Consider the following 6,041-nt stretch of genomic DNA (forward strand, 5'->3'; position numbering starts at 1 on the left):
GTACACGATGGCTTGGCTCGGATGTCCCGGAGAGTGAAGAGGGTGATTGAAAAGGTCCTGCTGAACAGGTGGGCCTGGGAACCATTCTCGGTGTCTCCTTTTTGCTGGTTCTGGGTACAGACCTGCCTGGGTACAGGTCTGCCTGGGGACAGACCTCTTCCCTTTTCTCTGTGCTCTCCTACGAGGACGCAGCCTGGTGGTTCTCAAAGCTGGGGAACCTTGGTCACCAGGGGATTCCTTTTCTGTTTTTGTTTTTGTTTTTAATTCTTCCGTGTCAAAGCATGATGGTGGAATTTTCCAGCTCTGAACTTTCGAGTTTGAAGGGAGAGGGCTATGGGGATATTTCTCCTGGGGATCCAAGGGAAGGGGGATATGGAGCCTGTGAAGCCGAACAGAGGAGCCTCAGTCCGGAAGGGCAGCCAGGGGTGCTGTGTCCAGGGTCGTCGGCTCACCCCGCACACAGACGCTAGGCCACGCGCACAGGCCTTGTGGGACGGCGTGTTTATTTTGAGGTTGAGGAAGTGTTGGTGTTTCATATCTGCTTGGACACAGATGGGACAAGGATAGTGGCTGTGGGATGGGGCCAATAGTGGAGGCACTGAACTACCTCAGAAGAAGCCAGAGACCAAGCGGGGGGCTCTGACAGCCTCCCTTTGGTGTCCTGTTGCCCTGCCGATGCTACACAGACAACAGTGGGAGGGCTGCCCAGACGGCAGACATTCTACTCAGGGCTTTCACTTGGGGCTCCTTTCTTCCAATTACTATTATTTTTTATTCAACAAACTACTGACAGTTGACTTTGCTTTAGGCCATGTGCTTGGCACCCACAGTGGGGAGATGAATCAGACACGGGGCTACACACGGGTCCTGAAAGAGCTGTGGCCCTGGTGAAGAACTTTCCAGAACGAAAGCGCAATGGAGGGAGGCAGACATGGCAGCGGGACCTTGTGGGAACCCAAACGGGGGCCCATCCGGGGTGGCAGAGTCAGAAAAGGGTTTCAGGCAAGGTGTGCCCCAGGACCGTGGTGTCTCCCAGCAGACCGGTGAAGTAGCTTAACACACCCCGTGTTCCCAGCACTCGGTTCTATCAGAGGACCTTCCCGTCTATTTCCCAACAGGAGTCTCACGATAACTGTGGTTTCTGACCTTATTCCCCAACACTGTCATCTACCCCAGCTGTATAAACATCTGGGCGAAGAGACTGGGTATAAGTAATTATTCTGGGAACTTCTCCGCGGCCACACAGGGGCATGTGTGTGCATTTGAGTGACGTCTCACCTCCAGTGAGAGCGCGGCCCAGCCAGGGGCTCCGGGAAGTGCTCCTGCGGCCCCACTGCTCAGTACGGGCACCAGCCGCACAGACAAACAAAGTCACAGGAAGCGATCCCTCCAGGCCTGTGGCACAACCGCAAATAACCTCACTCGGGCCCTGATGGGGAGGGGACTGGCATAGCAGGAAAGAAGCCTGCTCTGAAGAGAGGGGTTTCCTCCCTTTGAAAAGCTTCTGTCATCTGCCGCTTGTTGTCCCAAAGCACGCCTCCCGTCTGGGGCTGCAGAGTGGAGGAGAGGAGGGCCGGCCAGGCCCGAGACAGCAGTGGGGGGCTCCTGGGGTCGTGGACTTGGGTGTGTCTGAACCCTCAGTGGGGCTTCTCTCCACTGGTCCACACTTCCCGACGGTCACTTCCTGGAGGTGGTCAGAAGAACTAGGGTGTGGCGGGGAGGCTGGCGGCGCAGCTCTAGGGGGCATTCTCTCTCGCGGTCGTGCGTGCATAGTGGGGGCCTCCCGGAATGCGGTGCCTGTCGGGGGAGCTTCACGAGCTCTCCAGACTTTCCCAGGGATGTGGAAAGGGATTGGATGCGACCATGACATGGAGAATACAAGACAAGGTGTCTGCACCTTTTCTCCACCGGATGAAACCAGCAGGGGTCCCCAGGGGTCCCAAGAAGTCCACCGTCTTTCCCTTCGGACCCCCTTCCGCACGTCAGACCCTCCTGCTATGTAAGCAAAGGACGAGTGGATGTGGGTTCAGCTCGTCGCCTTCATTGGTTTCTTGTTGCCTCTGCGGTGGACTGTCCCTTGCCAGCGCTGGCCTTTGGGGAAGACCGCACCTGCTGGCCGCCCCTCCCCTGCCCCACTGTCTCCTGGCTTCCTGGGTGAAGCAAGGCCTTCCCCTCCAGCTCCTCGCTCTGCTTCTAGGCCTGATCCTTGAAACCGGCCCCCATCGGGGAGGAGAACTAAGGGCCCCTGTGGTATTCTTGCAGGTGCCATGACTCCCTTCTGGAGTTGCTGACGATGTCCCAATGATGATGGTGGCCGGTAATGATAATGGCTACCCGGTGGCCCTTTGTGGACAACGTTCCAACCCTACAGGCAGCAAGACGCTCAGGCTTGGCATGACAGTCCGAGGCACAAAGCCTCTTCCTTCTGGGAATGAGCTGCACGCATTGCTTGGATGACATTTTTGGTTCTTCCCAATTCCAGAGGACAGCTGCGGCATCCTGGTGAATGAAAAAGGCAAGTCGCGGAGCGTCTGGGTGGCTCAGTCGGTTAAGCGTTTGATTCTTGATTTCGGCTCAGATCATGATCTCACGGTTTGTGAGATCAAGCCCCACATCGGGCTCTGTGCTGACCTTGCGGAGCCTGCTTGGGATTCTCTCTCTTCCCCTCTCTCTGCACCTCCCTGGCTCATGTGTGCTCTTTCCCTGTCTCTCTCAAAAGAAATAAGTAAACATTTTCTTTTTTAAAAAGCAAGTTGCAGGGGTACCTGGGTGGCTCAGTTGGTTAAGCGTCTGACTTCGGCTCAGGTCATGATCTCACAGTTCGTGGGATCGAGCCCATGTCAGGTTCTGTGCTGACAGCTCAGAGCCTGGAGCCTCCTCCTGATTCTGTCCGTCCCTCTCTCTCTGCCCTTCCCCCACTTGCAGTCTGCCTCTCTCTCTCTCCAAAATAAATAAGCATTAAAATTTTTTTAAAAAGCAAGTTGCAGAATAGTATGCAAAACAGAATGCAGTAGTGTTAAATACACACGCAATAATAGCATTTTATTTTCCTGGATACATATTTACATGTGTAAATACAGAGGGAAATGTCTCGAAAAATAACTATACTCCATGACCTCTCATGGGAGGTCATTGGACAGGAGAGGTGATGAGCACATGGAATTTGAGTCTTACCTGTAGTATTTTAATTTTCTACAGGGCACAAATGAGTATCCTTATATCCTTTGTGTAATTAAAATTAATTTATGAATGAGAGGAAATGGTAAAAAAAAAAAAATGAAATGGGCACTGCAACAATATGGGGGACCTAGAGTCTGAGAGCAAAGCTTCTCTCTGCTGGTTTGTGAGCAGGTTGTTTCCCCTGAAGTGCTGGGGAAATTCAGTGGTAGTTTGGGGAGTAATTATCAGAAGGGCTCGGGTCCCTAGCATGAGGACCAGAGGATTTTATTTTTTATTTTTTTTTAATGTTTATTTTTGAGAGAGAAAGACAGAGACAGAGACAGAGCATGCTCAGGGGAGGGGCAGAGAGAGAGGGAGACACAGAATGGGAATCAGGCTCCAGGCTCCGAGCTGTCAGCACAGAACCTGACGCGGGGCTCGAACCCACGAACCACGAGATCATGACCCGAGCTGAAGTCGGATGCTTAACCGACTGAGCCACTCAGGCACACCTGGAGGAATTTTTTTTTTTAAAGTATGTATTTGTTTTCTCCTGCCAAAGTAATATAAATATTCACTGTAGACAATTGGCAAACTATAGAAAAGTATAGAAAAGAAAATGAAAATCCCTTGTAATCCACCCACAGAGCCATAATCACCGTTAACATTTCAACACAGGGGCTAAGGTGGATTTAGACATCCCCAGCGTCACACCCCACCTCTGCCGCTCACCCACTCCGCGTAAAACTTAGTTCTCGAGCTGCGGAAGGGGAAGATGATACGCACGTCACAGGGCGAGGACTAATTCACCGCGAGTGCTCTGTGGCACATTCCAGGGAACACTCAGTGAACACAAGAGCTCACTACGTGGTGGTCGGCAGCATATGCCTATATATTTTATCCACCAAACTGGGATCGTACACTGTATGCCGTGTTGCCCTTTCCCTTTTATTTGACAGTTTAACGTGTGCGATTTTAACGTGGGCGTTCTGGAGTCCTCTGGGATGGGGCTGGTGCTGTGCCAGGCAGACCTGTGGGGCTGGCAGGAAGAGCAAGCTCTGTGTCCAGCCCTGCCCTTGCTCTAAAGCCTTCTATGGCTCCCTGCCGCCCCTTGTGTAAATCTAATCCCTCACGTGGGTCTGACTCCTCAGAGTCTGGTCCCGTTCTTTCCTGCCTGTTCAGCCAGCTCTACTCTGTATCCGTGGAGCCCTTGAATCATCCTGACACCTCCAGCATCCATCCCATACCTGTAATGTCCACCTTACGCCTGGCACTCGTCCAGAGGTAGTCTCCCCAACAAGGCCCGGGTCCTCACTGTTCTGGTCCCTGTGATCCCTGCACTCTCTTGCTTCCCAGAGCACTGCTATGAATCAGCCACTTCAGCCCGTCTCCCTCATTCACTGTCTGTGTTCATCTTTCTCTCCCCAATGACTTTGAATGCCCCCAATGATTGGGGGTCTTTTAATAGGCCACTTTTTTACCTCCTAAAAATCACTAGCGCGGTGCCGAGCACATGAGAGATACCCACATACATACTGGCAGGTGTTTTTGCACCAGCTAATGAGTGACCAGGTGGTTTTTTTTTTTGTTTGTTCGTTTTCCCAGCCTCAGGAATGTCTCCTGGCTGGGTCAGCTGTCAGCGAATAAACACAGAAACCTTGTCCCAGGGTGTGCGTGTCTGTTGTTTTGTCTTCCCAGCATCCATCCCTCCTTCTTTTCGAAACATTTTCCCGTTCTCTGTCCATGTATTTGAAAGTGGGGTCAACCCTGGGCCCCCCACTCCTGGTCCCATGACTGGTTCAGGATGGAGGCAGAGCCTAAGCCCTCCGTTGAAATGCAATCCCGGAAATTTCGCTAGAAAAAAAGGAGAGAAATGAAGCCCGTCTTCTGCTGGTCTTTTGTTTTTAGGAGGTGGGAGAATCTGGAGCTGCTGAGAGCCACCCCTTGGAGAAATCCTGCCCGAGGGCAGAGCCAGTACTGAGGAAAACAGTCAAGGCCTGGAGGGAGTGCTGAATGTGTTAGTATCGTATGGTGATTTCCAAACCCTGGGCCCAGCCACGCCTGAAACCAAACACTATCCCTGTGCTTTGTGGTTATATCAGTCAAATGTATCTCCTTAAACCAGTTTGGCCTAGGTTTTCTGTCACTTATGACTCAAAGACTGTGAACTCAAACCCTCGGTCTCTTGTAAAACGTCTCCTATCCAAGCTTCTTTTATGTTAAGTTTTTTTAAACATGTATTTATTTTTTCGAGAGACAGAGAGACAGAGCACAAGCAGGAATCGGGCAGAGAGACAGGGAGACGCAGAATCTGAAACAAGCTCCAGGCTCTGAGTGGTCAGCACAGAGCCCGATGCGGGGCTCGAACTCATGAACTGTGAGGTCATGACCCGAGCCTAGGTCGGACGCTTAACCGACTGAGCCACCCAGGCGCCCCTCCAAGTTCCCTTTTAGTAGAAACAGAGCATGTAGAAGCTATAAGGGACCCTGAAGCCCAAGTCCACCTTCCTGGTTCTTACCTGTGCTGCAGGATTACAATTTAGACATGAGGAAGCTGACAGGAAGCCCCGCAGTTCTCGAAAGACGACACAGGGAACTGTGGACAGAGCTGGGCCCTGTGCATCCTAGGGCAGAGCTGTGCTCCTCTCTCGAGCCCCCTGAGAGGATGCTGTGTGCACACCCATGCTCCATCAGGACTGCAGAGCTCGGGAAAGCACGGTGGTTACTAGCATTGCGAGAGCTTCCGGGGACAGCCACGGGGAATTTGAAGTTAGCAGCACACACAGCCTGCTTCCTATGTAGCTTCTAAGAAGCTCAGGGAAGCAACAATTTTATTGCTCATTTGATTGCTTCAAAGATGTCAGAAGATCTGCTCCCAAGCA

The 6,041-nt window shown here is 52.2% G+C and overlaps 1 long non-coding RNA gene across 1 annotated transcript; it reads right to left on the reverse strand.

The window, feature by feature from the left end:
- Nucleotides 1–1,201: 1,201 nt before the first annotated feature.
- Nucleotides 1,202–5,797, reverse strand: LOC109264465 (uncharacterized). The gene is made up of 2 exons (XR_002078738.2): nucleotides 5,679–5,797; nucleotides 1,202–2,499 (listed from the first exon to the last, which is right to left on the reverse strand). It is a non-coding gene; the product is annotated as an uncharacterized LOC109264465 (long non-coding RNA).
- Nucleotides 5,798–6,041: the final 244 nt, after the last annotated feature.

The sequence above is a fragment of the Panthera pardus genome, unplaced genomic scaffold (genome assembly GCF_024362965.1).
Source record: "Panthera pardus isolate Hobbes unplaced genomic scaffold, ASM2436296v1 HiC_scaffold_22, whole genome shotgun sequence".
In the NCBI taxonomy this organism is placed as follows: Eukaryota; Metazoa; Chordata; class Mammalia; order Carnivora; family Felidae; genus Panthera; species Panthera pardus.